Source organism: Leptonychotes weddellii, chromosome 1, assembly GCF_054177405.1.
Source record: "Leptonychotes weddellii isolate Sample4059 chromosome 1, ASM5417740v2, whole genome shotgun sequence".
Taxonomy (NCBI): Eukaryota; Metazoa; Chordata; class Mammalia; order Carnivora; family Phocidae; genus Leptonychotes; species Leptonychotes weddellii.
Window position 1 is genome coordinate 78,261,393 of NC_138369.1, and position 19,420 is coordinate 78,280,812.

Consider the following 19,420-nt stretch of genomic DNA (forward strand, 5'->3'; position numbering starts at 1 on the left):
ACAGGAACAAATGGTCCATGCCTTTTGATCTTTCAGTTCATCTGGACAAATGTGTAAATTCTTCCAGACAATGGAAGGACTGAGAGTCCCATAGGGGCCCTACCAGGTGTTGGCAGATCCTGTGTACCTCGCTGGGCCACCAGCTCCTCTCTCTTTCTCCATTAGCAAACCTAGGCGAGGCCCACATCCCCTTCTGAAGGTGGCGAAGAGAAAGCTGGAGAACACTCCGAGGTTACTAGCTTTTCATAGAACTGGATTTCAGTTGGAGGGAGTCCCAGTGATGAAGCAGGGGTTGAGAGAGTGCCCCTCATGCATTTTTCTGGCTTATTCTGGGACTATGCATGCAGGCCCAAGCACATTCTAAAGAGCTGAATGATGCCATACCTCTGTCAGGCCACCTGAGTAGAAAAATCCTTACTCTGCCAGGGCCTGGCTTTGTGCACTTCTAATTATTCTGTTCTGGTGACTGCAGGGAATACAATGCTTAGTCCGCAGACCACCAGTCTAGACTGGCCCCCCACCATCCCCACTGGGTAAGAACCAGCACTGGTCTGTCTCTATATGAAAGTGTCTTGTGATGGGTTGTTTGTTCAATTTCGTCAACTCTGCCCAGCACGTTGTAGATGATCGATAGGTAATTGTTGTTTGAGTTAATAAACTCTTATCCTCTCTCAGAGTTTAATTCTGCAGTGTGATTACAGGACTAAGTGACACTGGCTTCCCTTTTGTCACCACTGCTCCCTTCTGGGATATGCACTGCGCATCTCCCGCAGCTCGCTGCCTTTCTACTGTGTCCGTGCTGTGCACCTACATACACACCTGCAGGCTCACACACGTAGGCTCACGCTGCCCGCACCTACTTTGGACCTACGTTCACTGCTCATCCGTATCTATTAGCGCGGAAACACATGTGTTCCTGCTTAGGGTCTCCCACTCTCCCTCAAGGGCTGTGCTAGAGACATTTTCCAGGTGCTTTTAGATGTCTAGAGGCATCAGTATCTAATCATCATGACCGCCGTCATAGCACAAGTCCTTCCCAGGTACTGAGCACCGTGTACTAGTTTTCATTCATCATCTCATTTACCCCCTAGTGGCAGCTCTAAAAAATAGGTCCGCTTATCCCATTTTAACGCCGAGAACACTAAGACTCAGAGAAGTTAATCTGCCTGGGGCCACACAGATGAGTCCAGCTAGAAACCCGGGTCTTTCCTACCCAGCTCTCTGCAAATAACCATGACACTTGACCGTCAAGTTGAGGGTCTGGCAAGTCTTAAAGCAGGAGGGATGCTGAGGGTCTGAGGCATGGCGCGTCCTGGCCACCAGGGGCTGCTGTTTCCCCATGCTGGTGCCCGGAGCCTGGCTCCCGTCCCCCGACAAACCTCAAGAATGCAGTCCAAGCTTGGACCAGAGAGCCTAAGGGAGTCCCCCAAACTCTGTGGGCCGGCCCCACCTTACCACGGGCCTCAGCACAATCTTTAGGCTGCCAAAATCCCAATCCAACAAAAGGGAGCACGAGGAGGTTGTCAACTGCAGATGCCAAAGTAGAAGTCTAAACTGGAACATGAGATTGTTCTGCCTGCCAGAATGTCTTCCAGGGGTAGGGGTCTGCCTGCCTGGTTTTCAGGGGCTTGGCTAATGGCTGGGTCCTCCTCCTGAGAGAGGAAGGCTGGCTCCCAGGGTGGACCCCTGGGGGAGCAGGATCCAGTTAGGTCAGCTGTCTCCAACTTAGGTACGCAAGATGATGTTGGAGGCGCAGGAGGAAAATACTAGAACTTTTATGTATGCACTTATATTTTTAATCTGAAAATAAGAATACAGTTTCACTAATATTTCATATCCAGATTGGTGCCACCTTGGCTCCCTCACTGGGTCATATGCCCAGTAGTCCTGTATTAACAAAGAATGAGTGGTGCTCTGAAGAAAGAGTGGGGCACTGTCCAGGACCCAGTATGGTTTATGTGTTCCCGGTGGACTGGACTTATAGAGTATATTACATAATTTTTTTTTAAAGATTTTATTCATTTATTTGAGAGAGAGAATGAGAGAGAGAGAGCATGAGAGGGGGGAGGGTCAGAGGGAGAAGCAGACTCCCTGCCGAGCAGGGAGCCCCATGCGGGACTCGATCCAGGGACTCCAGGATCATGACCTGAGCCGAAGGCAGTCGCTCAACCAACTGAGCCACCCAGGCGCCCATATATTACATAATTTAACTAAAGTAATCCCTTTGGCACAGACAAGTAGATGTTACAGATTCCTCTGAAGAAACCAAGGTTTGAAGTTAATACTAACAGTACCTGCACGAGTGAGCCAGAGACAGATCAGTGACTGAGCTGTCACTTCTCCTCATCTGAGCTCTTAGCTGCATGGTGACATAAAAACAATGATAGTCTGAACAGATCTGACATGACACAAATCTCCTAATTTCAAGCCTGTCAAAACTTTTGAAGTTATAGCTATTATCATTTATGATGAGCCTTGCTACAATATCAAAAAGAACTGCCTTATATCAATAGCAGCTAGTGAGAGGAGGGCAACTACATGATAGACCGGGGTGCAAGCAAAAACATGTTTGGAGGCTGAGGTACACATCGGAAGAGCTTGGCGATCGCTGGTGTGTGTGGCCACCCACAGGTCAGCCTTCCTGTCCTGACAATTCTTAGATAAGGGCCTGAGCACTGGGTTCAATGAAGATTATTGCTGTCACTGCTCAGGTGCCAGACATTGGAACTATGAGCCTTTGCGATCTGGTTCCGATTCCAATGGAGGCATTTTAAATCGGGTGGTTTTTGTTTGCTTTTGGTCTGCTTCATATGTGTCCAATTCCTGTAACAGGAGGGGGAAGAAGAGGAGGAGAGGGGGAGGTGGTAGCCCTTTGTTGTGTGGCCTTCCTCTGTGCTCACTGGACTATGTCTATTTTGTGGGACTCCCAAGGGTCCACCCTGGTTTTCCCAAGGGTCCCCATCCTGCACGATAGAGGGTGTGCCTCTCAGCCCCACTCCCTGCATGCTTCCTTTCAAGGACAGATTTAAAAAAAAAACTTATGGGATTTGTCCAAACCTTGACAGAAGGAGAGTCCATTATAAGTGGACTTACTGAGAACAGAGGTTAGTTCGCCTGTATCAGTTCTTGTCCAAGTGCGGTCCAAAGACCAGTGGCATCAGGATTCCTTAGGACACGTTTTAAACATGCAGATTCTTGGGCCCTACTTGAGACCTCCCCACTCAGAATCTGTGAGTGAAATACATTTTAAACAAACCTTTCCCCCTCAACCCCCACTAACTGGTGATTCTGAAGCACACTCACATTTAAGAACTATTACTCTATATAACGATACTTTGGGAAACTATGGTTTTTCAAAGAGTTTATTACTTCAACTCATTTTTCTTAATATGGGATAGGTAGGGCTTATAGCCTTCTATTGATTTTAAGCACAAAAATGAAGTGAGACTTAGGGATCAACCATTCACTGAAGTGTACCAGAGGGTACATGTGCTGGACACATACGTTGTGGGGGGTGAGATGACAGTCCACACATCAGTGAAGAGAGCCCTGGCCTACAGCAGCTCCATGGCAAGGGGTACGTTTCTTTTTCTTTTCTTTCTTTTTTTTTTAAAGATTTTATCCATTTATTTGTCAGAGAGAGAGAGAGCACAAGCAGGGGAAGTTACAGGCAGAAGGAGAAGCAGGCTTCCCACAGAGCAGGGAACCTGACATGGGGCTCGACCCCAGGACACTGGGAGCATGACCTGAGCTGAAGGCAGACGCTTAACTGACTGAGACACCCAGGTGCCCCAAGGGGGTACATTTCTGAAGCAAATTCATCCCTGAGACCAGCTCCCTGCTTGGGCCCAGTGGAAATTATAATCCCACTCATCTTTACCAAGTGACCTCAGAACTCAAGGCTTAAAGGCTAGCCAATCTAACCACAATCTAGCACAATCCATGGAGATTTTTTAGCAAAAAGTCAGCACAATGGCATGTTGGTCTCAGAATACTAAAGAGGACTCTGGAGTAGAGGCCATAGTTAGAGCTTCCTCTTCCAGCAGAGGCTTCCCCCTGCCCCGTATCCCCTGGCCAGTCCCGGCTTTTTCAGGACTTCACCGGAGAACAGCCCCTCCCGGAAGACCCATTGTGCCCACACTCTGCCCCAGCCTGGCCTGGCACCCCTTCCCAGTCCTCTCACAGCACCCTGGACCTGCCTCTGTCTTGTTGCTTATCATATTGTGCTTCATAGGCCAGGTTGGGTGTCTGCCTCCCCCAGTGGGCAGTGTCTCCAGGAGGGTAGGGCCTGGGTTCAGTAACTGTCTGTAAAATGAATATGCTCATCACTGGGGCTTCTCTTGCAGCTAGCTTGAGTAGGCTGCCAGGTAGGAAAGGACCTCTGTCTTTTCCTCCTCTTAGAGTCTGAGAAACCAACCGAGCAAGGTTGGCTAACTCCCAAGCCTGGCCACCAGTCCAGCTCTCCTGACTCCCCACCCTTTCCTGCAGGTGAGCCAAATGAGAGTTTGGCTTCTGCTTTCCCACCTTTCCTGGCAACATTCACAACCCTCCCTGATGAGGGTGAGCAATGCAAGTTCCAGGCATGCCTTGCTTCATTGCTGGCTTCCCAGGTGTCACTTGAACCACAGGGTGAGTCCCTAACTGGTGGTGGGATGATAAACATGCAAATTTCTGTAGGCAAAGTGTCAGGCTGCACTTGGAAAGATACATGTCAACAAACTGAGAAAATGAGTGAAAACCATTTTCAAACCTTACCTTCCCAGCACTGTCCAACATTCCCAGTAAGCAGGTATCTGGGGAGCTAGCTGCCTGCCCCCTCATGCAGAAGTAAGAAAACAGTACATACTCCTCTCCTTCAAGATCCTGGAGGGTGGAAGTGACTTCAACATCCAGCCCAGCCCTGGTCTTGGGTAAAAGCACTTCTTTAGTTACTCCCGTCAGTGGCGTTTAATGCTGGTGCAGTTGTATGAATGCCGTGATGTGAGTGGTTTCTACACCATGGTGGAAACCATCACCCTGGGGGAGAGTTCAATTTTCTTGGGCTTCAACTGCCATCAGTAGCAGTGACCCCCGCTAAGGGACAATGCTGCTTTTCTCCATTGGGGGCCAATGTGCAGACCTACACACCTGCTTGGCCCATTTTTTCAGTGTCCACCTAAAGCCACGGGGACTAGGGACGGGCTGCACTTCCTTCCTCTAAGCCCCCCACGGAGCTGCGGGAAAAGTCACTGTTGGGCCCTGGCTGACTGGCCCAGGATGAGGTCTGCAGCTCCTTCATCGAGGTCTCTGGTCCCAAGGTGTCTGTGGGTAGGGCATGACACGCAAGGGTGGGAAATTCCCGCAGAGGTGCCAGAGCACTGGAGAAGGTCAAGGCCAGCAACCTGGGTATAGGATGGGAAGCCAGGAGAGGAAGTAGCCTTGGAGTTGGGATTTTGCTGTTAGGGCCCCCGGGAAGCCACTGGTTTTCGCCTGATTTGACTGGCAACAAGTAAAAAACAAAAACAATAGCGGAGTAGCGAGGTTGCCGAAATGGAAGCCACAAAAGGCGCCCTGGAGTCCTAATATAGTGCCCGGAAAGTGGAAGCTTCCCGGGGAAGAGGAAAGAGGGCACTCTCAGACCCATTAGGGCCGGCTGCGTGCCGCTGGAGAGCCGGGGAGGAAATGCGGTGGGCGGGAGCCGGTGGCGGGGATTGGAGGGTCGGGACGCCTTCTCACCTCCGGCTGCCCCACCGCCAGGGGGCGCCCGCACGGGCTGGGGCCACGCGCGCCGGCGGGCGGGGCCTGGGGGCGGGACCGGGGGCGGGCGGGGTGGGGCGGAGGCCCTGGCTGTGCTCCAGTAGCGGCCCGAGGAATGCGGCCTTTGGCTCGTCCCCTGTCCGCATTCCGGCCGGCGCTGGAATGTGAACAGCGTGTTCGCTACGCGCCCTGAACGCACAAGTTCGGTCCCCTCCCGTCGGAGAACGCCAGGCAGCGGCTCCTGGCGAGAGGCCCCCTCTCTGCCACCGCACCGAACCAGCAGCATGTCCGGGTGGATAGGGCCTTGAGAGCTGTCAGGCCCCCGGGGACTCAGCTCCAGGCCCTGGGCAGGGGTTTTGAGACCAGGTGTGGTTTAGAAAAGGAGGGAAACCACAAGCCGTCTACTGAGGCACCGAGAAGGAGACGGGACCGACCCTCTCTACCACCAGCCTTAAGGGGCACAAAATTCAGACTCTAGGATGTCTTTAGGGCATGTTGCGGATGGCAAGGCCTGGAGAGAGGAGGGTGATCCAATCCGGGAGTGACTGAATACCCAAGAGTAAGCATTTCATTCATTCGACAAATATTTAGTGAGCCTCTGCTCTGTGTTTGTCCCTGAGCTAAATTCTGGGGACACAGAGGTGAATAAGGCATCTCCTGACCTTGAGGAGCTGCCATTCTGATCCTGGAGACAGTTGCTGAAACATGCAGGGGAACACAGAGGAATAACCCAGACTGGGGTGGAGATTCAGGAGGTCTTCCCAGGGGAAGCTGCAAAAGGACCTGAAAGGCCAATAGGAGTTGGCCCTAAAGAGGGTGAAGGGTGTTCTGGACAGGGGGAATCTTGCATGAGGAGGCCAGGGGTAGAGAATGGCTCCCAAGCAGAGTCTGGGCTTGTTTTCCCTGAAAGTGCCTGCCAGATGGCCAGCTGAGTCGCAGCAAAAGGATCAGTGTCCACCTCAGTCTGCGTGATACTGGTTGGTTTATGGAGCCCTATTCTGCAAGAGGCCATCCAAGAGGATTGGGACTCTGCGTGCTGCCTTGGAGTATCATGGAGACTGACAGATAAGACCCCTAAAGCGTCTGGCACGAAGCCTAGTACCTAATAGGTGCTCAATAAACATTGGCTGGTCTTTCAACACCTTGCTTAATTCACTAACTCCTCTTCCCTTCAAGGCAACCATTTCTGCCTCTGAAATGGGCAGCAGTCCTCCAGCCCTTCATTTCTGAGGAGGTGCCTGGCCAAGGGGTGGACGCTGCAGGTCTGGTCAGGGAACTTCCTGTTTTCTTGTCCTTCCCCGGTTGAGGAAGGGGAGCATGCAGGAGATAAGACAGGTGTGGCTGGCCATGATGAAGGCCCCAGAATATATCTGGGGAACCTGGTGCTGTAGGTGTGGAGGGTTGGGAGTGGAGAAGGGCCTCCCCTGGAGGTGCAGTGTGGGAAGGTGACCCTTGGCTGAGCATAGGATGAACAAAGCAAGGAGGGTCAGGGCCAGGAAGGTTGGACTTGGACAGTTGTCCAGGGAAGGAGTGATAAAGCCTGATAGGAGCTGAAGGAGGGGAGGACAGAAAGCCCTGCTGGGAGATAGAGACTGAGGAGGGGGATGAGACCTGACTCTCAGTTGCTTGGCTGCAGGGTGGGGCCAGGGCTCCAAATCCACTGCCAGATCTTCACCTTGGGTGGGTCAGGATAGATCTGTGTGCACATGGGACACTGCAGGGGATCATAGCCTATATGTCCCAAACATCCCTGAGTGATAGAACAGGAATGTTTACTTGCAGAAATTCCTTATCGGCCCCCCCCTCCCAGGATTGCCCTGGGACCTAAATTCTTCTGTACAGAGGAAAAGTGCAGGCCTTGGAATGGCCTCTCCAGCATTGTTCCTTGGCAAACACAGGAAGATGGGTTTCCTTTAGCTTTGTGGTGCTGACATCTGAATCCGGACCTCTTCCCCAGCCTTTGGGGTGGGGGCAGGGAAGCAGAGGACCAGGCAGACCATGGAAAATAAATAGCCACCTCTGCTCCTCTGACTTAGTTCATGTTCTTAGAATTTCCTCTCTTGGATTCTGGCTTTGTTATTTTAGAGTTCCGTGCATTGGTTTAGGGCTGGGAAAATCCCTTACTGCTGTTGCTGTGGAGAGGCAGCTCCACACTGGAGCACTGTCTTGGTGCCCCAAGAGAAATGGCCCAGCCAGTGGGCCTGCAGCCCAGTGTCCAAGGGAGCTCCTGAGTCAGCCCCTGTGAAGGAAGCTCTTGGGGCTGGGTGTGGGTGTCTCTGCGTGAGCATGTGCTAGTCCCACAGTGGGGACGTGGCAGTGTTTTGCTTCCAGCTGTCTGGGCCAGGGCCAGGCCAGAGTAGTGATGGCTCCATTGGGAAATGATGGGGACCTCCAAAGGGGGCTCCAGGTGGGCCTGTGCAGTGCATACACCGAGATAACACGCTGGCCCACCAGAGAGCTGTCCCACGCCCACGTGACTCAGGCCATCTCCTCTCCAGGGCTCTGTGTGGCGGACACGTGGGTTTCCCTGTGCATCAGGGCTTGCACCTCTCACACTCCTCTCTTGACACTCCCCATAAGAATGATCATCGTGGGGCGCCTGGGTGGCTCAGTTGGTTAAGCGACTACCTTCGGCTCAGGTCATGATCCTGGAGTCCCTGGATCGAGTCCCGCATTGGGCTCCCTGCTCGGCGGGGAGTCTGCTTCTCCCTCTGACCCTCCTCCCTCTCATGCTCTCTGTCTCTCATTCTCTCTGTCTCAAATAAATAAATAAAATCTTTAAAAAAAAAAAAAAAGAATGATCATCGTAGTGTTTCCTTCCTCCACCAATTCATTTGTGCATTCACTCATTCAACAAATATAGCTATGTGCCTATCAGGTGTCAGGCACTGTGCTGGGTGCTGGAGATACAGACAAATAAACAGGAAACATCGGACAAATCTTAGACTCCCAACAATTAGTGATACAAAATATGGACTGCTCATCATGTGGCGTAGGCCTGGGACCAGGGTGAAGCCAGTGAGGTTCTTGCCTTGGGTGCAGAACATAACAAGTGCCAAAACCCACAAGAGTCAAGAGACATGATATTTTAACAGATAAAATCAGTCCATGGTGAACAAAAGAGCAAGATTTTAAATAAAGAGAGGATCCGTCACAGTTCTACACTAGTCCGGTTGGGGCCAGAGAGAAAGTAAACATCAGTGCTACCAATCTTGTGTTCAGAATTGAATGCAGCACTGACAGACTATCAGACAAGCATTAAAACATGTCATGGAGGTTAGCTTACTGGCATAGAAAGAAGCTCATGGCATACAGTATTGAGTGAAAAATAGGCGGTTACAGAACCATATATAAAGTACAGTCCTATTAAAAATATGTTCAGATACTGGAAGTTCAAAGAGCATAACCTGAGACATGAACAGCTCTTTTCTCTCCTTTATGGCCTACTTTTTGTCTTGTCTGTGTTTCCTGGTTATTTTAACAGCGAACCTATAATACTGTATACTTTTCTTAAAGACATTTTAAAAACAACCCAAGAGAATTGTAGCAGAGCATGCTAGTCTGAACAGCAGAGCTAATCACGGGCTTTCTGACTTGTGAGAGCCTGGAGGACTCCCCGGATCAACCCCTTCTCAAGGCTGGCGAGGGGGAAGGCCCAGGACGGCCCCTCCTACTTTATAGATGAGAAAGGCAAAGCCCAGTGAGGTGAGGGGAGTCAGAGAAGAGGACCCATTTGGGGCGAGATGGAACCGGCTTTTGCCTGCAGTCTGTCTGCTAGAATCCACATCACCCTTAGCATGACGTGCTAGCATCTTACTTCCCAGCTTCTTCTAGGCTGAGCTTCTCACTCTCTATTCTTTGTGGTCAGCTGCTCTCCATTGACCTACCTCTTCCATGGGTGCTTTTCTCTTTCTACAGACCAGACATACAGGAAGAAAACCTGTAAGAACTATCTGGGTAGATGTGACTGGCCTCTCTCTGGGCCCTCAGCAGATGACAGGTGGCCTTGTGAGTGACTGAGTGAAGGAATGAGAAAGTATTTCCAATGTTATGTTTTCTCTCTGACCTCCCTCCCCCCGCCGCCCTGCCCCGCCCCAGGCAGACTGGCATGAATCATAAGCAATTCTCTAAAGCCCCCATCTGCCTGGAAGTACCTAATGGTGTTTCCCCGAGTTCAGAAGCCATTGGCCCTGTATGCCAGTAGGCTTAGCTATTCCCCACCCAGCCACAAACCTGTTGCCCATCCCCTGGCGAAGGCACTGAGAATAGTGTTCCAGGCAGATGTGCCGCCTCTGGAAGCTGGGGCCATTCTGGGATGATGCTCACACAAGCCTCGGAACTGAGACCCTCCTGAATGCCCTTTCCGTGACTTAGTAGGCTTACCATCTTAAGCATCATGCCGGTGGGGACCAAGATAGAGACCCTTTCTCTCCTGAGAGATGGGTTCCCAGGCTCCAGCCAACCCTTAGCAGCGTGTGGTCTCTGCTTGTCTGTTGAATGCCGCAAAGCAAGAGTGCCCCTCTTTCTAAGTGTGGGTGTGACGGGTTGCATTTCCCAAAGACAGCCCTGACAATATTTTCCTTGCAGCTAGCTATGGCTGTGTAAGTAAGTCATGGCCAGTGACATGTAAGTGGAATCGGCATGTGGAAATTTCTGGGAAGTTCCTTTCAAAGGGAGGTGGAGTGCCCTTCTTGTCCCCTTCTCCATCTTGCTGCTTGTAATACAGATGATGGCTAGAGGTCTAGCAGCCTTCTTGGATCATGAAGACTTGGGGCGGGGGGAAAGCTCTGACAAATAACCGGAAACCCAGATGCTATGAAAGAAAAGATGAGCACATTTAACTGGATTAAAATTTTAAACTTTTTGTGGCAGAAGATAACACAAAGACGGCAGATAAAGAGAAGTGGAAACTGTATTTACAAAGCAGTACAAAGGGTACAAAGAACTTCTACAAATTGACAAGAAAAAGATAAATGGCCCAATGGAAATGCTGGCAGTTTATGGGAGAGCAATTCCAAAGAGCCAAAAAAAAAAAAAGAGGAATTGCTAGTAGTGAAATGGTTAGGTCAGCTTGAAAAACAATGAAAAGGATTGGTAATACCTATTGCTAGTGGGCCTGCAGAGAAAGAGATAGTTACATACATTGGTGATAGAAATGTGCATTTTTATAGCCCTTAAAAAAATCAATCTGGGAACATCAATGAAAATTATTATATAAGGTTAATAATTTTATATATTGTAACTTGTATAAATTATGTGTGTATGAGTATATTTTGATCACCAATCCATTCTTTATCATCTGTCCTTAAATACCTATACAAGATAATGATAATTATTGCAGCATTGTCCAAAGTGTCCAAACTTGGAATCCAAGTGAATGTCCACTCATCAGCAAATGGCTGAGTAAGTTATAGTGCATTTCCATTTCTAGGACTATTAGACAGCCATTAAAAAGAATGAACCAGAACTATATCAGTGGTAAATTTTCATTAGCTATTGATGAGTAAGAAAAGCAAGAGGAAGAAAAACATATACAGTATTCAGCTAAAACAATAATTTAAAAACCTATGTTTTGTTTGTTTGGGTCCTCCAGGAATCAGTCACCAGAATGGGATCCAACTAGCAAGAGGTTTATCGGGGAAAACTCCCATTAGTAAACAATGGGGAGTTTGCTAGAGGAGGCTGGGAGAGTCAGGCCGAGAACCACAGTGCTGTTCTAAGAAAGTTTCTGCAACTTGGATAGGGAGTCCTTGAGCACAAGTCCCAGGTTCTTGGAGTCCTGTGTCCTGGGAACAGGCCTGGCTTCCTGTTCCTGCCCTGCTCAGTCACTGGCTAGGGAGGCCTGGCCTCAGTGCAAACGCTACAGACAGAGGTCCAAGAATTGCATTCTGCTATGTAGTCACACATATGGGTGTGCTTGTATATGTGTGTGTGTGTCTACATATGGATATAAGTGCGTATTTGTATGTGTATATCTGTTTGTATACGTGTATATATATAGTCATAGAGACAAGTATATGGAAGGATATGCACTAGGTTGCTACCTGGGTAATGGGTTGGTGGGGGCTTTCTACACACACACACACACACACACACACACGAAAAGAAGAAAAATTTGCACTAAAACCCCCTTAAATTCCAGACTTACATTCAACTGCCTATACATCTGAAAAAGCATCTCAATGGTAACGCAGCTGAAGAATGAATTTCCGGGTCTCCCCCAGTCCTGCGCTGACCCGGCTCCGCTCTTCCCACAGCTCTCCCCGCTCTGATTCCCACTGTCCATGCCCTGTTGTCTTCCTGCCGGAGCCCTTTAGGCCCTTTTTTTCACGCCAGGCGTTCTGGAATCTCACCACCACTTGTCTTGCCGTGGGTCTTTCCTCCTTTATTGTTCTAGCTACTCGACAGGCACTTAGCTGATGTCCTTTGGTCTGGGGCCATTTTCCTGTGATATTTTTACATATCATTTCCTCCTGCTCCTTCCCTCTGTGCTGGCTTTCCATGCGGAGGGCCTTCTGATTAACCTTCTGAGTTTTCACATCTTTTCTCCCCTGTCCTTTCTCTTTTTATTCTTCTCTCTGGATGATTTTTCTCAGCGCCCAATCTTTCCATTAAATCTTCTCTGTTTTTATTTTAGAATCACACGTTTCATTTCTAAGAGTTTTTTTTCTCCTCTGCCTTAAAAAAATACAATTCTGATCTAGTTTCATGGAAGCCATTTTCTCACCTCTCTGAAGATATTATTGACTTTTTTTGATGTTTTCTTTTACTCTATGCATTACCCGTTGTCTGCTTTTATTCTGTTTCTGTGTTGTGGTTTCTGTCTTTTGTGTTGGAGGTTTTCTCCAGGGATGGGTGACTCTGACATATCTGTTCATAATTCAGGAGGGGAGCTAAGAAAGTCTAACTGGAAACTCTGTGTGCTTAGGTAGAGCTGTGCTTCACTGGAGGGTGGTAGGAAGACCCAGGGCTTGGTTTGGGGGGTCTGTTTCTCTGAAGTCATCCAGTTTCTTCTGAGGATGGTATGGTCCCCTCGTCCACATGGGTAGGGCAGGCGTCACTGGGTGGCTGGCTGGCAGTGGTTGGGGTTGTGGGGGAAAGGGCTTGGTAGGTTTGCCCTTCACATGTCGACTCTCACTCAATTCCCGGTTTTCAGTGCTGAGTCGTCTGCCTCCCCACCCTGTTGTGAGTGTTGCTCCTATATCGAGCATCCCTTGGGTTTAACTTCTCGACAGTCCCCCCTGTATGACGGACATAAGATAGCCTGCTGCCCAGTCCGTGAGGGAGGTGGGGTGTAACTGCTCCTGCTTTCTACTCTAACACCGTCCACAGAACCTGTGTCCTGATTCCTGAGTCTCTTGGGTGTGACGGGCAGGCTTCTTGTGGGTAGCCACACTGGACTGGCACTTGGCATTCAGCTTGCCCATCTGCCACTTACTTTTCTTCTTTTCTTATGCATGATCACCTTTCATCTCTTAGTTTCTCCTCCCTCCCTCATCTGGCTAAGTGTCCTTGTCGGGTTATGTATGTATTTTTGTGTCATCATATATACGTGTTATAATTTATTAATTATATATTATGATATAATATATATTATAATTATATAATATATAATTTATATATATAATATACACGATATAATATATCTATCATTCTGCAATTTGCTTTCTTCACTCAACACTAGGTCATGGCATTATTCTGTACCAGCACATTCAGGTCTATCCACCTCCTGGACTTATTTAACTATCCCCCTGTCACGTTGACATGAGGCTTGTCCTGAATTTTCACCCTTGAAAATAGGGTTGCTGGGAGAACTTCCTGTGCATCCTCCGTGGCATTGACGTTTCGTGCACCCTGCTTTCCACCCTGACCCTCAGTCCACGGGGACCCTGCCACTCCCAACTGGATCCGATGCGCTCTCATGGGGTCTCTGCAGGGAGGGGTGCGAGGAGGAGTCTGGAGGCTGGCTCCCGCCCTTCTGGAAGGAAAGGTATGCAGGAGGATGCCGGCTAGAGAACCTGGCTTCCTAGACAATCGGCCCATCGGAGTGCCCGCCATTGAGTCACTATCATTATCTCCACTTTTGTAGGGAGGAGACCTTGCCACCGCGCCCGGGGCAGTGTGGTGAGTCAGAGAGGAGGCTCTGGTCCCACAGCCCCCACCCTCCAGTCCTGCTTCCCAGGCACCTGGCACAGAGATGTCATTAAGAGGGTGTTCAGGCTTTAAGAGGACCTGGTGGCCTGGGCTGAGGAGGTCTTCGGGGTATTGATTTATTTGTCAAATAAGTAAGATAGCCACAGACTCTTTAAATTCTTGGATTCAAATACAGTAAAATTGCCCCTCACGTTCCTGTTGCACAGCCAGGCAGCTCCTTTTATTAGAGGCAACTGGCACTAGTTTCTTGTGCATCAAGAGATATTTTAATGGAAAAAAAAAGAGGTGAATAAAGGTCCATACTTCCTTATCTGGAACCCCTTGGGGCAGGTGTTTTTGGGAATTCAGAAGTCAAGGAGTATACAAACCCCAACAGAGTCTGTAATAAAACAAGCTAATATTTCTGCACCAAGTAGGTTAAATAAAGCCATAATCAGCCTTAAGTGACTTCAGTTCAGTTCAGGTTTTGCTACTGAATGTGTTCGTGCCAAATTTATTTTTTTTAAAAACCACTTCTGTGTTTTTAGAGATTTTCATAGTTGAAAAGAGAATTGAAAATAGAGAATTTCCTAACTGTGGATAAGGCAATGTGGACTTGTGTTGATACTATTCCTTATTTAGAAACTTCTGGTAGTGTTCTCTACACACTGGATCAGTGCTAAAGAGCTTCTTTGCCATTATGTGGCATCCACATAGTATTGAATTATACATAATTATTTTAGCCTGTTTAGGGATATTTGGACTATTTCCAGTTTTCCCCAGTTGCATCAGTCCTGCAGTGAATAATGTGGTACACTCATTTAGCATATGTGCAAGTGTATCTGTAGGATACATTCCTAGCAGTGGCATTGCTGGGTCAATTAATAACAATGATAATTAACATTTGCATGGCATTTACTAAGAGCTGGGAACTGCGGTAAGTGCTTCACAATAATTAATGTATTTTAATCCTCAGAAGAATCTCCGGAGGTAGGTACTACTATCATCCCATGAGAAAAAGTGAGGCAGGGAGGAGTCAGGTGACCTGGACAGCTGGGATTGGGACCATGGTGCTTTGGCTCCAGTCTGTTCTCTGAACCATTACATTTTCCTGCCTTTTGAAGGCCATGGGAATTTGTAACTGAGAGGGCTGTCGCTAAGTGGTCTTCCATCCAGCTTTACCAAATTCACATTCCCACCTGTGAGTGTGCTTGTTTCCCCACGAAACTTTTTGATATTTGCCAATCTGATAGGTGAAAAATGGTATCTCTGTGTAGTCTTAACTTGAATTTCTTTTACAGTGAGTCAGGTTTAGCATCTCTTCACCTAAGGGCCATTTGTATTTCCTGTTCCATAATAAGCCATCCATCCATACCTTTTGCACATTTTTCTGTTTGGTTACATCTGTGACTTATGTTGAGCTTTTTCTATCTTAGGAAGATGAGTCTTGGTGATTCAAGTCATACAGATCTTCTCCCAGGTAGCAGTGAGTTTTGGGTAGAGTACTGTGAGGAGATAAATGAAGGGAAGGGCTTCAGTGTTGGGAAGTAGAGGGAGGGAAAAGACAGACAGGATCCTTGGAGAGAGGTGCCCTTTGTCCAGTGAGGCAGGAGGGAAGGAAGGTGATGGATGGAGAGAGTGAAGGGGACCCCTTATGGACATGGACATGGGGCTCACGCATACCAGGTGTGGCCCACTCAGACTGGAGGCTGGGAGAGGATGGGCTCCATGGCAGACAGGAAGATTTCTCTCCAAGCAAGGACTGCCCAGCTGCAAAGCCATGATCAACTGGCAGCTTTCAGCTGTGGGTTCCTGCAGGGTCCACTTAGCTTTCAGACCAAATTTATGCTCTTCTTGGGGTGGCCTTGGCCAATAACTGAGCAAGGTGGTGGTACAAGAGCCCAGCAGTTTCCACATTTCCACCCATCACTGGACTCCTCTAGCAGTCCCTGGTGGACTGGCAGAGATGTCAGGTCTCATGGCAGTCTGCAGGCTCCAACCCCATTTTTTCCCTCTTCTTTCACAGGGGTTACCTCCTCTGCCCCGTAAGTCAACTTGAACTCCTGACTTCCTCTCAGCACCAGCTTCCTGGAAAATGCAAGAAGCCCAGACTTCTAAAACCTTTTGGTAAAAATTGACATTAAGGAGCCATTTCTCTCTTTTAAATAGTCACTAAAATATATTTCATATTGTTTGAGTCTAGCTAAAGATTTGCTTGTTTGTTTTCTATATGGTGGTGACTATAAATGTCCTTGGCCTTGGACATAAGTAGAAATGTTGGCCTGAGAGTGAAGGCATCTGAGGGTGGTGCTGCCAATATCTGGGGGACTCCTGATCTCAGCTCAGAGGCTGGAGGAGCCAGTGGAGTGGACGGTTTGAGTCTGGGGGTGACTGGCCAGGTAGGCCGGGACCTCTGGAGGGGTCTCTTGGGTAAGGTATGTGGGAGCACCTCCAGTGCTGGCCCCAGGCCTGAGAACACACCTGAAGGCATGGGGCCCAGAAAGATCTTCCCTGGCAGCCACAGGGGGACTTGACTGTGCCAACATTTGCCCACAGCCTCTCTCTGGCCCAGTCACCTGCTGTCATGCCCTGACCGATGTCTACCTTTACGTGTCACCAGAGGGACCCCATCATACCACCTCCTGGTCTTACACTTTGGATGGTGAATCCTGGAGTCCACCCCCCCTAGCCTGTGATTCAAGGTCCATCCTACACTGGCTCTGATCCTCCTTTTCAGCCTCTTTTTATCTACTCCCAACCTTTATCCCCTTCCTTCCACACTCACAGGATCACTGGCCATTCTGAGAACCCAGTAAGCACTGTGCCCTCTGCTAGTGTCTGCCTGGACCACCCTTCCTATTTCTCTCTACTCCTCAAGGCCTAGATGGTATATGAGCTCCTCAGATGTGATGTATTGGGCAGGGAGGGCGGGAGGTAGAGAGGAAATTAAAAGTGTGGGCTCAGTTCTTCAAGTTTCCTTAAGGAACTGCAATAAATATTTCAAGGGCTCTTCATCAGAAAGCACCCCGTCCCTGCCCAGCACCCTGTGGAAATGCCATGGCCTTGAAGAAGTTCGGTGCAGAGACTGGGCCGTGTGAGGGCGGGTCTATATCGTTACATGTACATTCCTGGAAGACAGCCTAACAGGCATTTTTTTGGCCTTTCTTTCTGCAGCCATTCCCATCCCCTGCTGCCCACCATACTCATCTCCGTGACCACAGTCATTGATCAACATTAAAACCGCTAATTTGTATCAGACATTCTTTCAACTCTTTCACCAAGATTGCCTGAAATGTTGAAATACAATAAAATGTAAATGAGCCCCAAAATACTTATGAAGCAACTCCTACAGGCAGTGAGTGGTGGTAGGTGATAGGTCGGTGGGTTACAAGGAAGCATAACCTGCCACAGAGTACCTGCCCCCCAAGGGCACCGGTTACCGCATTCATACACAAGGCAACTGGTCAACCGATGGCTATGCATGGGACGCAACAGAGGTCCTAGGGGACAGGGGACCTCAGGACCTCAGAGGACGTGCTCACTGCAGCTGCCGCAGCCAGGAAGGGCTTGCCTCAGGACGGGGCGGGGGGAGGGGCGGGGATTGGGGTGGGTTTTGAAGAATGGCAGCAATTTGAGAGACTAGAGAGCAAGGAGGGCCTCTAGGGAGAAGGTGGCTCCATGAATCACTGAGGAGGAGCCCTGTTTATTTTGTTTGATGAGCCTGGGACGCATGAGCTATCTCTTTAAAGCACAGGTTCTCGACCGTGGCTGAATATTTTAGTTACCCGGAAGCTCTAAAAAAAACACTGATCCCTGAGTCCTACCTCCAAAAGGTTTGATTGACTTGGTCTGGAACACAGCCTCGGCACTGGGGGTTTCAGAAGGTCAGCTGGCGACGTGTGACGAGCGGCCAGGGCTGACAGTCTCTGCCCCACTGGACGGGCGGGCAGCGTGAGGCTCCCCGCCCGGCAGCCCTCGGGCACACACACCTGTTGGGCCCTGACACTTCTGAGGCATGCCTTTCATTCTCTCCTCCTGGACAGTGGCCACCCCAGGGACGGGCCCCCGGCCCTCTCTTCAATCCCACCCACACACCTGGCATCAGCCTCCCAGGAGGATTTCCCCGCCAGTCTCCCATCAAGCAGTCACAGGGTGCTCAACCAGGGCACACGCTGCTTGGCCTTCCCTCTGCCATCAACGCCGCCCTTCCGGTGCTTTCCCAACGCTCTGAAGGAAGCAGTGAAAGTCGTGGCTGTTCAAAGGGCCCATAAAGCAGGACAGCGCGATTCGCAGGGGGCCTGGGGCCGAGCTTCCTGAGGACACATCTACACCTCCCCGCTGAGCAGGGACCTGGTGCCGGAAGGCGAATTTCTCTCCCTGCGTTTCCGGGCAGTGAGCGGCGCCTGAATCAAGTCCGGCTAGCCTGTGAGGCTATCTCCGTTGAGTGGTCTCAGACATGCTGTTCCTCATCTCAGAGAATTCTATAGGTGTGGCTGTTGGCCTCCGGCCAGCGTGCCCCGTGAAGAACGCGCACCAGCCACAGGTTGACCAAGGAGGCTACTACCCCCACTTCCTTTCAGCAGCTTGGCAGGGTATCCAAACGGCTGCAGGAAAGGGTAGATCAGGGTGACATGATTTCCTGACGAGAAAGATCGCGGCACTTTGGGGCTTACAATCAAGGCAACAGATGAAATGCCCTGACTCTGGGGCCTTTTTATTTATTTATTAAAAAAAAAAACTTTATTGATTTTGTTTTAAAAGGATACGTGTTCTTTTATTAAAAGGAAAAAAAAAAAAACATCAACATACTTGGAAAAAAATAGAAATCCCGATGGCTCAAGAAAGCAACTGTCACTAACACTTTGTAAGCATCTCCAAAGGCTAATTCTGCAGGCACTGGGTGTGCTGCCCTGGGCAGGGGTATGGAGAACATGACCTCTGGAAGCACTCTCTGTCCTGGGCTTGCATAAGTAATTCAATGACTCTCCTCCAAATAGCCCCCCTAGAGACTTCCCACCACCCTGCCTTCTTGGAAAGAATGTCCAGCGTGTCCCGCACCAGAAGCAGTCCAAGGAGAGAAGATGCCGAGGTGGTGGCTCATCTTCCTGGGTCGGGAGAGGCCTCTGAGGAGTCCTCTCTGTTGCCTCACAGCCCTCCAACTATGCCAAGAATTCGAACCATTTCCCCTGGGAATGGCAACCAAGAAGCAATTCTGAGCCCAACCTCCCCAAATATCTGCTTTGCAAACAGATAAAACAGAGAAGCATCCTGAAAATGTGATCTTCAGCCATTCACCTTAGGCGGTTGTGCATGCCTGCTCGCAGGAGTGTTTCTGCTTCTGGAGTCTCTCTTAGAACGGCTGGGAAGCCAACTTTGGCATGTGGCTGTGTTCCCAGAAGGGCAGAGAGCTGAGAACTCTCTAGAAGGGACCTCTCAAGGGAACGGGGACCAAGCAATGCCCCAGGCCCTTAGCAGGGATCTGGCTCTTATCTCAGTGCTAGGATCATTGCTGACCATTCTGGGGTCGTGGGGGTGCCTTTTGGCTCCTGAG

At 49.5% G+C, this 19,420-nt stretch overlaps 1 long non-coding RNA gene across 1 annotated transcript in view; it reads left to right on the top strand.

The window, feature by feature from the left end:
• LOC115942197 (uncharacterized) overlaps positions 1-17,200 on the top strand; it is a 54,811-nt gene extending 37,611 nt beyond the window's left edge. The window contains exon 3 of the long non-coding RNA XR_014147115.1: positions 15,896-17,200. This is a non-coding gene — a long non-coding RNA (uncharacterized LOC115942197). The remainder of the gene's footprint in view (positions 1-15,895) is intronic.
• The last annotated feature ends 2,220 nt before the right edge of the window (positions 17,201-19,420 follow it).